The sequence below is a fragment of the Erpetoichthys calabaricus genome, chromosome 4, assembly GCF_900747795.2.
Source record: "Erpetoichthys calabaricus chromosome 4, fErpCal1.3, whole genome shotgun sequence".
Classification (NCBI taxonomy): Eukaryota; Metazoa; Chordata; class Cladistia; order Polypteriformes; family Polypteridae; genus Erpetoichthys; species Erpetoichthys calabaricus.
In genome coordinates this window covers 200964417-200985213 of record NC_041397.2, presented here as the reverse complement: position 1 = coordinate 200985213, position 20797 = coordinate 200964417, and positions in this window count along the sequence as shown.

Sequence of the window (20797 nt, the reverse complement as noted above, 5' to 3'; positions counted from 1 at the left end):
GTGGAAGCCAACCTAAAAGCAGCTTGCTGAGGGCTGTTGGGGTTTTGTCCTGACATAGCACTTAAACAGCACTTCAGTTGTGTCTACTGGCTGCCAGAGTCCATTGGCCCTTATAAGTGGCCATCAGCATCCCTCGGTTGTCGACCCTGGTCTTGGGGCAACTCACAGAGCCAGAGGATAATGTGGTATACTCAGTTTACTCTAACCACAGGTGAGTGAAATGAGGTAGAGCTGGGCATCGAGTATGAGTGGGCAAAAGGACAAAACAGCTAGGAGGGCATGGAGCCACAGAACACCCAGGCAGTGTGGTGAAAGTGGTCACTGAAGATGTCAACAGTCAATTTTAGGGCCACTCACCAGCAGTCAATTTTAAGTAGCTAACTACATTTCTCTGCCTCTTGCACCTTACATTAGTGGCAGTGGTTGGGATAAGATCCAACTAACAACCCAAAGATAGAGGACTGATTTAGCACTAATACTGTTGGACCTCTTGATTAGGCTCATGATGGCTCATTTCAGGTAGGGCAGACCAGATTGCCTCACGCCTCCTGAATGTCACCACAGATGGAGTTTCTGATACCTAGGGTTCTTAGAAGAGGGCATTGTTGAACCCCTGGGTCCAGGTCTGAGAGGAACCAGCACTACTAAGGACTACTTTGAGATGCTGGCCTAAAAGCAGTTTTGTGAGCTGTGCTTTAAGTGGGGTGTAGACACAGCACTTAGAGAGCACTCTGATCACATCTTCAAGTCCACGAGCCCTGATGCATAGCCACCAGTGAGTCTCGACCCAGACCCTGGTCTTACTGGTGCTGGGGGATAGTGTAGCATATGGGATGCCTTTCATGCGAGGTGAATAGAATGAGGCAGAGGTATGTGTGGAGCTTGGGGGGGCATGAGTGCATGGAGCTACAGATCACCAACTGCGTTGATGCCAAAGGTTCTTTTAGGGCCATCCACCAGCATTTGTCGCAATGTGGATAATTCCATTCCTCCATCTCTCACACTCCTGGGTCATTACTAGTGTATATATATTTAATGGTGCAGGAGCCTAGCCCAGCTAGTATAGGAAGCAAGGCAGGAACAAGCCCTGGGATAGGACACCAGTCTATCACAAGGTGAACACACACACACATTCCAAAACACACACTAGGGCCAATTAACTGTCACCAATTCACCCAACCTGCATGTCCTTGGACAGTTGGAGTTAACCAGAGCAAACAGAGGAAACCCACGCAGACTTGGGGAGGACATGCAAACTTATTACAGGGAGGCAACACCTGCTCACCTTACTACAACGCAGCAAAACTTCCAACATGATGTGTCATGGTGCTGTCGCTGTACACATTTCATGTTAGTAGATGTGCTGGAAATAGAATCAAAGACTACACTCACCCAGATAACCATCTCTTTCAATCACTACCATCAAGGAAATGTTAAAGTGCACTAAATGCAAGAAATATTAGTCTCTGACTCATCTCTGTCTTTTTCTGATTTCTAAACTTCTCCATCCAGTCTAACTTATGTTTATTTTATAAAGACTTAACTTTATATATTGTTGGGGGGGGGGGGTGCAAATTTTCATATGGTGTTTAGTGGAATACATTTTTCTCTTCCACTATAAATAATATTGGGATGGTATCATGTATTGTACAGTATATTATGTAGTTATTTGTATTTACATTGTTATGTGTATAAATGTGACCCCAAGAGAAATTCCTAGCAACTATGTTGCCAAGCAATAAATTTCAAGTTCAAAGTAAACTTCCAGAGTTTAAGAAAAAGATCAGGATACCACAAACTGGAAAATAATGTAATTTTCAGAGTTACATAGAGAGGCCTGTTTGAGGGAACAAGAAATGGCTAAACAATTTACAGCTTTCTGTAGCAATGGAAATCAACTAAACATTTTTGATGCAAACAATTGCTACAGGTGGGACCAACATTTATTGATTACTTGCAACCCCTCTGCTTGTGTAAAAGCTGTGCTTGAACAAACTGCATTACTACATCCTCTGAAGCATTATTTGGACAATATTGCACTGTTTATTGCTATCATAATGGCAAGAAAAAAGGAAATTAGCAAAGGAAGACAGACAGACCATCACAATCTTTAAAGTGAAGGCCATTCCTTTAGAACAGTGCTTCCCAAACTCAGTCCTGGGGACCCCTTGTGGCTGCAGGTTTTCATTCCAACCAGATTCCTAATCAGTGACAACACCTGATAGCACTGATCTCATTTAATTAGCTGGTATCTTTTTCTCTCATTCTACATTCAGTAAAGCACAGCAGCATGATTTTTACATTTATAAGACATTTCAAAATATTTCTATTTTTGCTATAGATTTAAATGCTTAACTCTCTTTTGTTGATTTCATTATATTTTGCCCTTTCTCCATGCAATTTACCCCATTTGTTGTATCTTATTAATGACAATTAAAAACGAGCAGAGCAGACACCCAGGTAAACAACACTGAAGAATCAAAGGCTGCAACTACTTTAACATCAGACCCACTAATTATTAAATAATGGATTAATTAAACAATTAGAACACTTGGAAAAGTAGAATGAAAATCAAGATGAAAATATTGATAAAAAGAAAAAAATACATTATTCCCATATAACTGCTTGGTACATTTTAATATATATATATATATATATATATATATATATATATATATATATATATATATATATATATATATATAATATTTTACCAAACTTAGTTTTCCAATTTCTATATTGTTCCCAAAAACACAGAACCTGGGAAATAACACATCACTTAATTAGCCCAGGAGTCCAATTGAAAACAGAAGTTGGTTGCAGCAAAAACCTGCAGCCACAGTGGGTCCCCAGGACCAAGTTTGGGAAACACTGCTTTAGAGAATTTGCAAAGAAACCCAAGGTGTCAGTGAATACAATTTCCTACACCATTAAAAGGAACTTAGAAACTAAATGAAGCTCTGACAGGAACAGATCAGACAGACCCAAAGAAGAATCAGAAGATGAGTTTCTGAGAGTCAACATCTTGCATGTTCTAGAACCTTTGACTGGCATTGTTAAGAATTTGATTTAGTCATGTTTTTTACCTCAGTGCAAAGAGCTGCCATGTGGGCCTCCTTGTATCTTCTTTTCATCTAACTGGCTAACTATATATCTCACCTCTTCTCCATATAATAACTAATGTATGATGGCTTACTCACACAAAATGGTTGCCGTTGCATCATCCAGGTGGATGCTGCACATTGATGGTGACTGAAATGCCCCCCCCCTGCCTTTATGTAAAGAGTTTGAAAAGTGCTATATAAATGCAATGTCTTCTTTTAAGAAAACAATGTACTGTATCTTATACAGGTAGGTGGCATGGTGCAGAAGTGGTGCTGCCTCATAGACACTTGTGTTGGATCCCAGCTAGCTCATTGTGTTATTTTTTTTAGTTTTTCTTTGCATACTTAAATTTCCTCCCATGTATATCTGTGTTTGTGTGACTACTCTAAACTGGCAAACCATGAATAAGTGTGCAGGAGACAACCCTGAAACATGCTTGTATTCCTTCCAAAGTCACATCCTAATTTGTGTCCAGTGCTTTATTAGAGGTTCTGGGTCTCCAAGACCCTGAAGGAACAATCATAACTAGTAATGTCCAAAGAGGCATTAAGTTTGTTTTTTTCCCTCTGTATATTTTGTGCTTTTGTCACTTCTTGTCTTAATACCTACCTTGTGTTCTTTCCTTATAGTTAAAACCAACTTTTTTTTTGTTTTGGTCTGCTTGCTGTTCATTTTGGGTTTGGGAAGAGTAAGAGATCCTCAAGTCTTCTCCAAGTCAATGTCATTAAATATGCTTCAGTTTTATTAATGACACATCTTTTCATTTACATTTTGCAATTTTCCATTTTTATCTTTTTATATTTAATATTTGTATGCATGAACACATTTACGTTTTATAATAATATATACTACAAACCTACTGAGAAGCAAATATAAATGAAACATACTGAAATAAGCATGTTTAAATTTAGATTATACAAGAAGTACTAGGGTGTTGTACCGTGTTAGCCATTATGAATGTAGAGAAAAGCCAACCAAAATGACACCTTTTATTGGCTAACTACAAAGATTACAATATGCAAGCTTTCGAGGCAACTCAGGCCCCTTCTTCAGGCAAGATGTAATTATACAAGAAGAATATATCCATGCAACCATCAATTACCAACTCATTTCAATCAATTTCAGAGTCACAGAGATAAGCACATTTTTGTTTTGGCATTTTATAATAACATATATTTACAAATTGCAAAATATTATCAATGTTAAATTCTAGTAAAGTAAAAGAATATTTTCTCCTAAGGCATCCACATGGAGTGGACAAAGTCTTGAAGGATCAAAAGTTAAACGACAGAATTGTCACAGAAATATATAGAATGCATGTTTTTGTATGCACCGATCAGCCACAATATTAAAACCGCCTGCCTAATATTGTGTAGATCCCTCTCGTGCCACCAAAACAGCTCTGACTTATCAAGACCTCTGAAGGTGTCCTGTGGTATGTGGATCAAGACATTTGCAACAGATCTTTTAGGTCCTGTAATTTGAGATGTGAAGTCTCCATGGATTGGACTTGTTTTTCCCAACACACCCCACAGATGCTATGATTGGATTTAGATCTGAGGAATTTGTAGGCCAAGCCAACACTTTGTACTCGTTTTGTGTTTGTCAAACCATTCCTGAGCAATTTTCATTGTGCAGCAGGGTGCATTATCCTACTGAAAAATGCCACTGTCATCCAGGAATACCGTTACCATGAAACCAGCCATCCACATCATCTAAAAGAAAATGTGATTCATCAGACCAGGCCACCTTTTTTCATTGCTCCATGGTCTAGTTCTAACACTCAGGTTCCCATTGTAGGCACTTTTGATGGTAGACAGAGGGTTAACATGGGCAGTCTAACCAGTCAGCAGCTATGCTCCCCATACACAGCAAGCTGCAATGCACTGTGTGTTCTGAGATCTTCCTCTCATTGAAAGCATTACGTTTTTCAGCAATTTGTGCTAAAGTATATCTTGTGTGTGACTGAACCAAACAGGCTAGCCTTCGCTCCCCACACATATCAATGAGCCTTGGGTGCCCATGACCCTTTTGCTGGTTCACCGGCTGTCCTTCCTTGGACCACTTTTGGAAGGACTGAAATTGTGATATAGTCAATAAAAAGTGAAATGATCTGTCTGTAAGCACTGTTGGAAAAAAATATTTTTACACTTCACAAAGTAGATGTCTTAAATGATATGCCAAATACATAGTTTGTTTGTATAAAATCTGAGGAGGGGTTCTAAAGTGAGTTTTAAAGAAATCACCCTGTGTATATAGACTTCCCAACTGTACCCTGTTTGGCTCAATTATGAGATCACAATTAATGGGATATCCTGGAAACAATGCCACAGACTTCATTTTCCTCTGCCATCATCAAAACAATGAATAATGGAGATTCTCATGGTGTTTCAACTATCTAATTTGGTTTCTTAACATTTATGAAATCTAAGCTAATGTTTATTAAAGGAGTTCTGGTGACTGTTAAAACCGTTAACTTACATATTTCTTTCATTTTGCTACTTCTGAGTGAATTAGAATAAGGCCAAAATGCCAATGCTAGCCCTTCCTCCCCAGAGTGACTCCCTTTTTGTATTTAATTACCGTAATACTCTTATTAAGACTATAAAATTTATCTGGTGAATCACATATTCTGTTGTAGATGAGGAATGTGTAATCTAGATTAGTAGGCACAACTGTAGAAAATGCTGTTGTTTGAGCTCATTTGTTGCAGTATCAGTGTGTCTCATGCTTGTGAACCGCCACCACCAACATTAACAACTAAGTCCTCAGAGCCAGGAAATCCAAGCATTAATTAAATTTGCTTTTGTTTTGGTGAAACACTGATTTTTATTTTTTTTATTATTTGTGTAGTTAACATTATTACATACATTACATACATATTACAGTCTTATGGATTTATTTTTGTTGTTTGTGGCACTGCCTTTTCGAAGTTAAGAATATGTCATGTTACAATACATACAGTATGATTATTATTACATGACTGGTTATTTTAGAGGCTTATTTCATTAAGAGGTTTTGAAAATTGCTGTGCCACTTTATACATGTTGTCATCATATATACATCATTCAAAATTCCCAGATGCATTAAGTCAAATCCGAACTTTAAAATGATTAAAAATCTTAAAGGATTAACTTTGCGAAAGACTTTTTTTTAGCATTATAAATAATTAAGAAAGGATTTTAGTTTTGGCTTAATGACTTTGTTTCAGCTTTTATTTTTACTTAGACTTTTCTATTTAGACAAATATAAAGCTGATAAGGACTAGGTCCTGTGGGATTATTGTGAGTACTAAACACTAGGAGATCCAAACACGGTGACAGTGACCAAAGAACAGAAATCAAAGTAGCAAAAATTTTAGAAATCCAAAGCGCAACCTGAGTGCCTGATTTTGGTACGATATTCAAAACCAACTAATACACATAAGAACGTTACTCTTTGTTTTAAATATTTACCAAGGGACTAACCTGGAGGTAATTAGCTTGAACTTCAGTCATGAGAATTGTGACCAACAGGATTACGCTGAAACCTGAAGTGCCACTGAAGCCAATCGAGTGAAAAGTGATCAAGTGATCTTCCGACTGTGGTCATGGACATTTTGCAATCACATGACACGTAGCATGACAAGAAATATGCTAAAGCTAGAAATTACAATAATAGCTTTTTATACACTGGACTTTGCTCTTGTTTTTGACTATAGCTTTCAGAATCCCTTAAATCCTTATATCTTTTCTGATCTCTGTGACTGAATTAACATCATCTCAACTTTGACCTATTCTGGTTTTCTCATGCTCTCTCTCTCTTTTTTTCTCTTCCCCCATCTGTCAATGTCCTGACTAAGCCTTTTGCTTGATAATGTTTAGGGTCAGGCTGGGTGATTAGGTGAGACCTGCAGTTTGATCAAACCACAGAGAAGACAACTTTCTCCATAACCATAAATAAATGGATCACAACCATTGCTACTGCTCACAGATGACTGAGTAGCATATTTCAGACATTCAAAATTAGATACAGAATAAAAGACATTGCCATCTTTTAGTGGCCCCATCTTTTATTATGTCTCCCAACTTAAAATACACTACATACAATACCATACTTTGGCCAAGATTGTGTCACTGATATAGTATAATACTGTATATATACTCTGTGTTACTGTTGTCATGAATGTCAGAGTAGTGCTTTGTGGGGGACTGGTTTAAACAAACAACAGGGGAAGGAGAAAGAGCTTGCATTGCGTCTACAGCCATCCAATGGCAGGTGATGTCATTTGATGCAATTTCAGGTCCACTACTGATGACTGTATACACTTTTTAAAACTTTTCACTAGAATGGCTTTACATATTTTCTTCCATTTTTTTTCTTGTTGGGAGTTTGGAAGTACTGGGAAATTGTTTCTGAAATTATTAAGCATTTAAGTTATTTTACATCTTGGTGTTTTTATTTTTTATGTGAGCCACTATTTCCAGAGGCTTTTGAATTGTGTCTCTCCCCATTGCTACCATGTGACAACTGGGAGTCACAGCTTGTGATATCACAGTAGCAATGGTGTAAAGGTCAGCACCATGCTCTTCCTGACTTAAGTGAAAACAACAACTTCTGTGTTGTTGTGATTTTTTGTTTATCACTTTTGTATTTGCATATGGGCTTGGTTATTTATGGTATTTACAACTCTGTTAATGACCTTTGCTTGTTTCCCGACTTTGACTTTTCCCCTTCTATCTCCTGATAAAGTTCCTTCTGAATATCTTCACCTTCTTTCTGAGCATACCACCCCTTCTGGTCCACAAGCAAAAAAACTGCAGCAGATCATATGCAGATGATAATTGACCAGAAAATGTTTGAGGGGACACATCAGTGGAACTCGGAGCACCATTTTGCATTGGAGGACAATTGGTTCTCTCTTTCTTTCACTTACTTTACATTTTTTGTCCTGTTTTACACCAACTCTTCTTATATCACCATTTGACTGTTTCGTGGTGTGTAATTCTGAATGATACTCACCTCGAGCAGCAGCTGAAAGCGTCCTTTTGCCCAGAGAGAATGCCATTACCCAAAGCAGAATTCAATTCAGCTGCAAATGGCTGAAAGCAAAATTGATAAAAAAAAGAAATAGGCAATCTCACACTGCGTAACAATAGTGATGAGTGAAACCCACTGAATTTGCTTTGCCTCAAGTTTAATGAAAACACGGAAATGGTCGGGAATTATGGCAAACTCCATAAAATGCATTGAAGTTAATGGGAGAGGAGAAACTGAACTAGTTTTGTGTGGATTATAATGGTCTGATATGTGTCCCTGAGGGCTACAGAAGCATCTGCCAACTATGCTGGACTGATTATTGTGACCAAAAATGTGACCTTAGCTGGGTTCCTGCAGTGATAATCACTGTGCCACCATACCTCCCAGAGATAAAATTATTCTTCCTGTCCACACCATTCCAAGTCCTTAATCTGTTTCTGTGTCTCCTACAGCTACAACTAACTAACACTCACAGAGCCTGTGATGCAAGGGATCAGCATTATATACTCAGGAGACTCTCTCTGTTACTACCCAATCTGCGCTATATGATGAGGAGCATAAAATACTTAATAAGATACACTGAATCTATGCAGAACAACAAAGTATTTTCATAACATTCTTATTACTGTAAGGTAATGTGCCCCTTTTTAATGCATAAGGGATGCTACCGTTTGGGTAGTGACATCACACGTGTATACAATGTAAATTATTGACGCATGTGCGAAGCAGATCAGGCAGAGCCATAAAGTGTGAGGTCATGTGCATTTACAGTTTGTATGTGTAAAAGTTCTATGTTTGTACAGCATATATTGGGCACGTAGCTCAGATTGGTGGCATCCCTATCCAACATTGGCTGCTACAGCTCTGTAATATCATTCTGGCCTCACAAAGCATTACGGGATGATGGGAAAAAAGTTTGTGTAAACAAGCTGCATGATGAATTCTCACACAAAAATTAGCTAACTCATGGTGAAAAATTCTTTGGCAAACTTCGACGATCAGAACTATATATCAAGTGATAAATAAGGCAGTGAACAAACATTATACTAACAATAATAAGTAGATAGCCTGGTATAACAAGTGCCAAAAAACACACATTTTATTGTATTGATAAAAAAAACTGTAGTTGTTTAGCTTTAGGCAATGTCTTGTGCTGTAGATAATAAATATTTATTTTTGTAGTTGATCAAGTGTATTTCAGTCAATCTGATATCCCAGTATTTATTACTTAGGAATTTTAGAATCTCACTAAGAGATACTAAGAGAATTCGATATAAACAAAAACAATCCAAGCTATTTATTTATTATCTCCTAGAGTAAACTGTGTAAAACACAAATGCCATTAATCTGGCAATTTACCCTAACATAAATTTCCTCAACAGGACACTTTTGCAATGATTTTACTCTTTTCGAAGTAAAATATTCATGAGACCTTATTCCCTGTTGGAAAACTCTCACTTCAGTGTCTTGTGTTAAAAGATTTTCTGAGATGAGTCGCCAATAGTCTAATAACTATCAACATTTGTCAAGAACATGTGACATTAGAAGAACAATAAATTCTGAGACATTCTGCTAAAAAAGATCCAAATTGTCAAGGAGATTTCTGCAGGTTGTAGCTCTTTCCCCCAAGATGATATTGTTTATTTTATTTTTAAAATACTAATTTGAAACTGCATGTATGCCGCATTTGTTGAGGTGTCCAGGCATGTCTTTATTTTCCAATAACAAATATAGGAATGTCTTACTGATTTTTAAAAGCTTTACCTGGGACACAAGAGAATATGTATTGTTTATGATGAAAATTAAAGCCGTTTTTTTTGTAAAAAAATATATGCCATTTAAGATTTTGTGAAAAATTAGATAATCAATTGTCAAGAATAATTTCTAATTTTTAAATTAAAACAATTTAAGGCTTTGGAGTGGGCAATAAATGGCCTTGACAAGAAAGTATCCATAACGTTCCTACCTACACAGCCCAGGGCTTTAGACACAAGCAGCTGTACAGAGCTCCTGGCCTGCCAAACAGTCATTCCGTTACTATAGTAACCACTGCTTCCACAGAATTGTTGAATCATTTGACCGGCCTTTCCACTGTGAACAAGTTAATCAAACTTAAACAGGGCACAAAAACACTAGCACAGACATTTGTGGAGAAACATAGCATAGCATCATCGAAAATAATCCAAATGTAGTCCTTGTTAATGGGGTACATTATAAGCATATCTCAATTATTTTCAAACAAAATATATTGTAACCTGACTGTCACTTTTAGTTTTAGTAGCTACATAAAATGTGAAAAATAATATAACTGAAGTGTTTCATATCTTTAGCAGCAGCCTAAATAACTCTTCCTTTATCAGCCTTCCATCTTGATGGCATCCATTCTTAATTTTCCTCAGGACAATATTTTAGGCCATCAGCTTTGCCTTTTATGTATGTTATGCATCAAAATTTTAAATCTAGCGTACCCTTTCCAGAATCTGACTTTAGCTGTGCTAATTGGGTTTTAAAAAAATGGGCCACACCTCCTTTATCACAGCAGGAGGCGGAGTCCTGGCATGCACCACATAGCACCACTTCATGTACCAGGCAGTGCAGATGACTTGTTGGCTTAATGTATTCTATCTGTAGAACTTTGTAATGATGCCTACTGTGAAAGGTCACATATAAAATATGGATTTACTGTTGAAGATTTGAATTTGTAGAGTTTGTACATCTCCTTATATCTGCATTGTTTTTTTTTTCCTCAGTTGCTTCAGTGTCCGGTTTGGTGGGCTCAGGATTGGGTCACTGCTTTTTGCAGATGATGTTGTCCTGTTTGCTTCATCAGGCCGTGATCTTCAGCTCTCTCTGGATCGGTTCTCAGCCGAGTGTGAAGCGGCTGGGATGAGAATCAGCACCTCCAAATCCGAGACCATGGTCCTCAACCGGAAAAGGGTGGAGTGCCCTCTCAGGGTTGGTAGCGAGATCCTGCCCCAAGTGGAGGAGTTCAAGTATCTCGGGGTCTTGTTCACGAGTGAGGGAAGAATGGAGCGTGAGATCGACAGGCGGATCGGTGCGGCATCCGCAGTAATGCGGGCATTGCATCGGTCTGTCGTGGTGAAAAAGGAGCTGAGCCGCAAGGCGAAGCTCTCAATTTACCAGTCGATCTATGTTCCTACCCTCACCTATGGTCATGAGCTATGGGTAGTGACCGAAAGAACGAGATCGCGAATACAAGCGGCTGAAATGAGTTTCCTCCGCAGGGTGTCTGGGCTTTCCCTTAAAGATAGGGTGAGAAGCTCAGTCATCCGGGAGGGGCTCAGAGTAGAGCCGCTGCTCCTCTGCATCGAGAGGAGTCAGATGAGGTGGCTCGGGCATCTGATCAGGATGCCTCCTGGACGCCTCCCTGGTGAGGTGTTCCGGGCACGTCCAACCGGGAGGAGGCCCCGGGGAAGACCCAGGACACGCTGGAGGGACTATGTCTCTCGACTGGCCTGGGAACGCCTTGGGATTCTCCTGGACGAGCTAGAAGAAGTGGCCGGGGAGAGGGAAGTCTGGGCACCTCTGCTCAAGCTGCTGCCCCCGCGACCCGACCTCGGATAAGCGGGAGACAATGGATGGATGGATGGATGCTTCAGTGTCTTATGACATCTCAGAGACATGCAGGTTAGTTACATGGTAACTTTAAATTGGTCCAGTTGGAGTGAGAGGGCAGCACATTGGCACAGTAAGGAGACCATGGTTCACGTCCCATGTCCTCCCTGCGTGGAGTTTACATGTTCTCCCCGTGTATGCATGAGTTTCCTCTGGGAGCACTGGTTTTATCCCAGGTGGGAGGAAAATTACAATAGGTGGATTGGCGATACTAAATTGGCCATAGTGTGTGGTTGAGATGTGGGTGTGTGTGTGTGTGAGTTCACCCTGCGATTGACTGGCAACCCTGTCCAAGATTTTTCCTGCCTTGTGCCCTATGCTAGCTGGGGTTAGGTTCCAGCAGACCCCTGAGACCCTGTTCAGGACTAACTGGGTTAAAAAATGACTGACAGTTTGATTGAATGTGGTCGAATGACTTTGCCCTGTAACAGACTGGTACCCCATCAAGATGTGACTGCTGGAAGGACTCAGGATTCCATCCATCCTATAACTGAATTAAATAGGTTAAGTAAAAGAGTGGATGGACATAGTAGTAGAATACTGTCATATGTTTTGTATCAAGCCTTGATCAAAATGTACAATTAATGGTGCTTCACTTTGTTCTGTTCTAGACTTTTGGTTTTCCGGCTACCCTACTGCCACAGTCATTTCTTATTGATTTTTACATGTTAATTTTCTGTTTACCAGAATGTCAACTTATTGATTTCTTAATTAAATTTCCTACAGTAAATAACAGAGGAAGCACACCTAAACTTGGCAGAATTAAATCACTTTCTAGCATTCTGAGTTGTACCACTATCAGATGTAACTTCATTCTGTAAACTTTTAAACCTTGTGAGACCAATGGGTGTTGTGGCTACTGGACATCTTAGTGGTTATCAAGAAAAGGGACACTTTTTATAAATAAAATTTCTACATCTATCCATCCATTTTTCAAATCCATTCAGTATGCGTCAGTGATGTGGAGTTTGAAAGTCAAGAACCAACTATGAAAGTGGCACTAGTCCATTTTAATAACTTATAGTAAGCTTTAACAAATATATTCTTACTTATTATTCAGTCTACTGACAAGATTTTAAGTCTATGTTGTTATGTCAGTTAGAAACAAAAGGTAAAATGGGAAATGTTGCACCAGCAATTGTTCTTCTTCCTTATAGTAAATTCAACTTTCTAAAAGTTGTAACCCTTATAAACACCCTTATATATACATAACATACATAAGTGAGAAACACAACATGAAATGAAACCTTGTCTTACCTTGTGTTTTTTATTCTGTTTGTTTGTTTTAAAATTTACATAGTCATCATATTTGATAAGTGGACACAATAGACATTTATTTTTCATATATGGTACATTAATTATTTAGAATGATGCAGTTGTTTCACGTGCAGTATTAGAGAAACACAGGGAAACAATTTCATTTAGGTAAAGCAAAAATGCATCCATTACTCCTTTACTATTATGTAACAAGGCCTTAACAAACACTCATTTGGGTCTTCATAACACTTACAAAGTATTTATTCCTCTCTGTAATGTGACCTACCAACAAAACTTCACTTCAGAGTCATCTGAGATGACTTAACTGAGACCTAGTTCTCTTGATATTCAATTCATTTTCAATGTAAGGCCTGTGAATAGCCAATCTACTGCTGTTTTATGAGTGTTATGAAGATCAAAGGAAGTCTTTATTAAGTTCTTGTTACATAAGAATAAATGAGTAATAGATGCATGTACTTAAACTAAAGTTTTACCATATGTTGACAAACCAGAAAAAACAAAAATCCATGGATTGTCTTCTAGCTAGGTATAATGTTCTATGATCTTGGTTTAACCTGTAAGAAATAATTTATAACACTATAGTCCAAAACATCCACCTGTCATCTGACGCACTCAATCCAAACTGGAATCTTTGAATGGTCCAAAACAGAAGAGACTCTAAATAAGAGATCTTAGGAGGAATTTTGAATCATTTACGGGTAATGTTCAAGAGGGGTGTAGCAGAACTGTAGGGCCATAGCATGAAACCTGTTTTTTTTTATTGTTGGTGTTGTATAATTGGAGATACAAACTTTCTCTTTTTCATTACCCATATAATGCACTACCACCTAAATGACACAGCTTGATTAAATTTTGTTTATTCAAATTTCATTGAGTACCACTATATATGCATTTATGCTACGAGCCATCAAACTTATTGAATATATGAAAGACCTGCATGAGAGCCATCCATGAGAGAAATTGCCTGAATGGAACACATTTCTAAAAATACTGTCAAAAACATAAACTTTGAGGGAATTTTATGGGATTTGGAAAATGAAGAAACACAGGGAAGGAAAGAGTGTGACACCATTGCAAACATATCTTCTGTTTGTCCCCATAGAGAGGAGGACACCTACTACTTCACCTCAAGACCCACTCCTTCTGGCCTCCTCTGCATTTACGTCTTCACCTGAAAGTCATCATTCAGTGTTGAACCAACTTCAGACTAGGATGGAGTTTCTCTGGTTAAAGCATTTCCCATGCTCATTAGCCATGCTATTTTTTATGCACATCCCATGCTGTTCATCTGTTCTCTGGACACCTTTATTAAATGGGGTATCATTTGGGTCCCCAAACCTCATTCTGATTTTGTCCTCTCCGGTTCACATTACATTAATATCCACCGAGTACCACAGAAATGGTGGGTTCCAAGAGATTCATTATACTGTATGATTTCTTTTTAAGAAAAATAATCACTTGGTCTGATTTGTCCACATTTTTTCTAGACCTAATATTCAATGAAAGTTTTATATAGCATATGTTGAATTATACAGAAAACTCTGCTCCCCTATTGATTCATTTATAGTTAATGCATAGTTAATATAGCATTATTTAGTCATTGCTCAGCTGGATCAACACAGAAGTAATTTTTCTTCATTTATGTTATCAGGAGGCTTTCATTCAAAGGGTTTCTTTGGGTTAACAAATGTAAAAGCATAGCTGTAATAATCATTTCAAATTTGACTGCTCCAGCACTCAGCCTCATCCTGCGCAAGGTCATTGTGTTGCTTAGTAACCGTGACACATAACTGACCTTCTCTGTGTGGTCATAAAAATGCATGAATCTCTTTCTTTCTTTCTTTCTTTCTTTCTTTCTTTCTTTCTTTCTTTCTAATTCAAAATTCTATATTGTCTATTCCAGGGCTTGCAATTCAGTTATGAGACATACAGTATAAGCAAAAGCAATCATTTATATTTTATATTATTGAACTTCTGTACCTGGATGACTGTGAAAGAGCACAGAGAGAAATTGATTTACCTGTAAAATGTATAATGACATGAGAGACAGAAAAAATTACCCAAGTATACCTTGTTGTAAACAATGTAGATTTACTTATTGTAATTGGTTCTTCTTATAAAATTCTCTTGGTATGTTCTGTGTTCTTTATCTAACAAATATCATGTAACATAAATGGTAAAACTACAGGATTATTTTACTTAGTTGTTGTATAATTGACCAGTTCTCACCAGTCCTTGAAATGTGAAACTCTGCTGATTACACTGATATTTAATCTTCTATTCCAGCAAACTACTACAGGTTGTGTTATTATTATTATTTTTTATATAGAAACTGTGAAATAATGGGATGCACTTGCACAACTGTCTTTGTTGTTGTTTTTTTTTATTTTAATATGTGATAGTTACCAAAAATATGCAATACAAAAGTGTTTTAATATGACAATCAAACAATGCAGTGTAGTAAATAATGGTCAGTCAGCACATCTGGAATAACTCACAAAAAATGCTTTAAGAGGATTTGCAATGATCGTAAATAATACAGTATCTGATAAATACAACAAAAACTTTTTCCAAAGATTTGTAATTTTTGACAGCCCAAAAACATCTGCCCGAGCAAGGCCAGACCTACCTTGTACCATCCACAATTAGGGTCCAATCCCTGATATATTGTAATTTAGAAAATTTCAATCTGGAGAGGTTGTTAAGTGTAAGTTGTTCAGATAAATTACTGTGTATTTTGCCCAAATTAATGAAGAATTAATTACGTCAATCATCAAATTCCACCCCTCCTAGGGAGGAATCTTTACCAGCATTATTGATGGTGTTGTAGCCATGACCACTGTGACAGTAGTTGATAAAGTTTGGAAATGCTGCTCCTTACTAGTTAAAAAAGTATGAACATTGGTGGGGGATTTGGAAAGTTAGGCAAATTGTTATTAACAAAGTTTCTAACATAAATAATTGATTACATCTTGCCTAAAGAAGGGGCCAGAGGGGCCTCCAAAGTTTTCATATTTTTAGTTAGCCAATAAAAGGTGTCATTTTGCTTGACTTCTCACTACATTCATAATGGCTAACACGGTACTACACCCTAGTACTACTAATTTATAAATAGAATGTGTGCTAAAGGAATTCCATAATTATAACAGAGGTGATTAAATTTGCAACTAAATTATCAGTGTAAAGATCTCTGAAGATGAATCAAGAGTTAATATTAATTTTGTCTTTGGACAAATAAAGTACTATCTATTGTTACGCATGTACACATAGGGAACAGTTTATGGGCTCTGAAGATGGTAATTCTCTACTGCTACAGGGGGTGGCACTGTGTGATAACACCTTCTCTTTTCCTTTCTCTGCAGACCGGAGGAGTGACAACTTTTCTATCACTGATATCACTTCTGGTATGTATCTGCCTGGACCTTCCTCTTCCTGATGGGAGAACATATAACCAATAGTTCCACCAAACAGAACCAGACTCCAGACTAAAAAGACATTTCTTTAACACTCTAAATCACACTTTGTTTACTTTTGAATTTTAGTTTTAGGGGAATTTTCCCACAGGTGCCCCAACCCTTCTTATTGTGTCCTCTTGTTCTTACACTATCCATCTATCTAGGATGACTCAAGTGCAAAGTTATCCTGTAATGAAACAGCAGAGAGCAGTGTCTTATCTTTAAAGTGTTTCTACATTAGTTCCATATTTTGAGTGAGTGAAGCACAATCTGATTACTATTCATTTTTTTATATACTTTGTTAATCCCAGAGGGGAAACTGTCTTTTTGCATGACCTATGTGGGTCAGAGCACAAGGTCAATTGGTGATAATTACTAATGGCTGCAGCACAAAGAAGAGCATACAGAAAGGTCTTCTTACAAGATTTTCTTTATTAAACCAACCAGACAGGTGCATATGATGCATTCCTTTTCCATTTTCTCAAATTATGAATATTTGCTGTAGTATAGCTGAAAGACAGGTAGCACCAAGATGCCATCTGCATTTAACATTTATAATGCTAATTTTTTTCATTCTTTTTCCTTTTATTTAAACATGCATATAATGAAGTCAAGCTTTTTAAAAAGCAATTTATAAATAATTATAGGAATACTCTGAAACAGGAACAGAATTTTGGGGAGGATATTCATTTTAACTCAATTAGCTCTACCTACTCATGGGGGTTGAGCATCTTTTAACATTTTGTTTATTGCAAAAAATAAAGCCGCCTGTCTTTAATAAACCTTGTTTGATCTTGATTATTATTATTGCAGGGAGCATTTTCTCTATTTTTTCAGTACAACCTTGATCAATTCCTTAACATCATTATTCAGTAATGAAATTGGTCTAAAAATGATGACTAGTGTAGAGTGGCGTGTAGAATACTATTGTATTTTACTGCTTCAAAGATAACTAGCATTAATGGAGAGAGTTCACCAGACATTCTTTTATAAAATTCTGTAGGTTAATCATCTGGGGCTTCATGTATAACACCATACATAAAATTTACACTAGAACGTGGCATACGGACAAAACAGAAATGTGCATATGCACAAATAAAATCCAGATGCATAAATTTGTGTGTACGCCAACTTCCACATTCTTCTGCCACATAAATCCCAGTCAGTGTGAAATGCAGCACACGTGGCCGCGCCTGCCTCCCCACCCCGACTCCTCCCAGAATTATGTGTCTAAGGATGTGCAAATCAATATACTGTAAATAGCCCCTTAAGTTCAGCATTCTGTGAAAAGACAATGGCAAAAGCACAGGGAAAAAAGAAGAATTTCAGCAAATATCAAGTGGAGGCAAGGTGAAACGTACTATTTGTTGGTTTAAGGAGTGGTATAAACAACAAAAGGAAGTTGATCAAGAGGCAAAGAGAAAGTTTAAGTTCTGAAAGTTGCACAGTGCCTGAAATAAAAAAGATGTGGTAAGATATTAAAGTCATTGTGAAAAGGCAAGTTGTAGCCCACCGTCTGAGCGTCACATGGAAGCATATTAAAGTACATAGAAAAGAAAAAAAATAGAGAAACAGTAGAAAAAAAAGGTCGAAACGTCAACTTTAATCTTGAAATTTCTACTTTAATCACGTGGTTTATTTTGTCATTAAAGTAGAATGTCATAAACTTCATCTTAAAATCGTTTCATTTACTAGTTTCTCAAATCCAATCGAAACTAAAGTAGCACATTAAATGCTTTGTATTCTATATGTTCTTCATTGTACTCTGTGTGAATCACTACATGCTTCTTAAACGGGCTTTCTCTTACTCCGACAGGACACAGTATACATTACATTTATGATATTTCACCTCTCTGAACAATTTAAATACTAAGATGCATACTTGACATAATTTTCATGATGATAAGAATTAAAGCATGTATTAAACATGGGGGCACAGTGGTGCAGTTGTAACAACGAGCTGGTGCCCCGTCCAAAGATTGTTCCTGCATCCCGCAAGATGCTTGCTGTGCCGTGCGCAACCCTCAATGAAATAACTTATTGCAGCAGTACTGTCTCTTTCAAGTGCACTAACCCCCAATTCCTAACCTTCCTTTTCTTTCTTCAAGTAACCAATTTCCACACAATAAGCTCTGTAATAAATGTCAAGCCATCTGTAAGCAGTAATTCTTCAAAACTTTTAAGGAGCATTGAAATATCTTTGTAGTACATATTTAATTATTCCATCCATCTATCCATACAGCAGGAGACAAAAACAGTCCCTGAATGGGGCTGCCGATACACCACAGTGCTGAAGCCAGTTTCTAGTGTTACACTCCGAGTTATGTGATACCGCCCTGAAACGATGGGGGGGCACTGCCACTAACTGTCTTTTCTTCTTTTTCCTCCACAGTGCATAGAAACTATCTGGTGAGGGTAACTAACTCCACCCCTTACAGTTCTTGGGCAATAAAAGCACAATCGCCCGGAAGGAGGCATCACTTCTTGTCTAAGCAACCTAAGCAAATGAGCTCCACATCCCAACAACAATCGAAGAAGTCACTAAGAACGAGTAAACCATAGTGTTACAGTGACAACATTTTCTGTTTCTTTTGCGCACCAATGTGCATTATTTTTGATTAAAACCTTAACGTAAAAATGGACTGCTGGGTTGGTGCCCCAAAAATGTATCTGCATATCGGCCTGTCATTACCTCAGGCAACCACACTGGACTTTCAAAATAATGTAGTGTCCTGAAAAAGCAGTCATACACAAAATGTTTATTTCATAACAAAGATGGACCACATCTGAACAGCAAGAGTTGTGAATCTCAATGGAATTGGAAGTGATTTTTTCTATAAAGAACCAGTAGAAGAGTCATGATCCAAAAGACAAGCAAGGATTCTTAACCGGCAAGTCAGATATACACTGCTGCCAGAACAAACTTCAAAACCGTATCTCATAGTTGAACTTTGTTGTACATAATTCTTTTTGCCAGGAAAACTAACAAAATAAATATATGCTACCCTTTTGTCTTTTTCTCTGTAAACTCACTTACATCTTGCTGATGATTTCACTTCCAGGTCATTTACTTAACAACATGGTAGCAACTGTTCCTTAATGTGGCAGTAACAACAATCAAAAATATACAAAAATTTGTCATCTAATTTAAATAAACATCAAATTAGAAAACATTAAGAAAATCCAAATTTGCATAGTGTATTGCACAACCTCATATCAGCATGAAAAAGTTAATCTAAACAAAACACGAGAGAATATTAAAAATGTAATTGTAACCATATCACAACAATCAAGTTACAAGTTAAGATTATAATCATACTCTGTAGTGTAGGAAAGCATGATTTCATAAGTACTCATTGCAATATGACATGCTAGGAACTCGAAACTTTCTTGTGCAGTAAGTATGAAAGGAAGCATCTTAACACAATCCTTGTCAGTTCTAACATTTGTTTATGGTGCAGAATACTGCTCATATTTATTTTCAATTATATTTGAAAAATTATTTTGGGGATTTTATCTTGTCACCAAGATAACCGCAAGACAATGATTATACTATATTTTTACATTATGTACATTAAAGAACCATCAACAACAAATATAATCAGATTAATAATATATTGAACAATTATTATAAAAGTAAAGTTGAATAAATCAAACTCTGCAGCTGCATGAATTAAAGGAAAAGTACCACTTCCAGTTAACAGAAATAGCCCAAAAGTAAATAGAAATCTACGTTTTGTACCTAATACTTGTATCCAATATTTGGTTGACCTAAGTAAAAGCGTACTCAAGTTATCATGTTTACATAAAAACACACACACACAGACATACTGTAATTCCAAAAATGCTATTTTCAGACTCACCATACACTTGAAATGGAATTTTTCAAGGATTATATGAGAAAGTCAGACTAAAATTCTTGACATCGAATCTTTGGACGATTATAATACTTTCCCTATACTTTGTATACGAGAAAGTAAAAACTAAAGCAAAAGTTAAAAAAAGGAGAGTTCGTAAAGTAGATAATCAGCGCACACAGAATAGGATTATAACCAATATCTAGGATTCCATCCCAGGTCCTCCATGTGGCATTTGCATGTTCTCCCCACATCTGCATAGGTTTCCCCTGGGTTCCTCTCATATTCTACAGACATGCAGGCTAGGTGGATTGGAGATGCTAGATTGACCCTAGTGTGTGTGTGAGTGTGTTCACCTTGCGATGGACTGGCAAACTGACTGGTGGTTGCTCCTGCCTTGTGCCTGATACTTACTAGGATAGACACGAGCCCTGCGAAAATACTCAG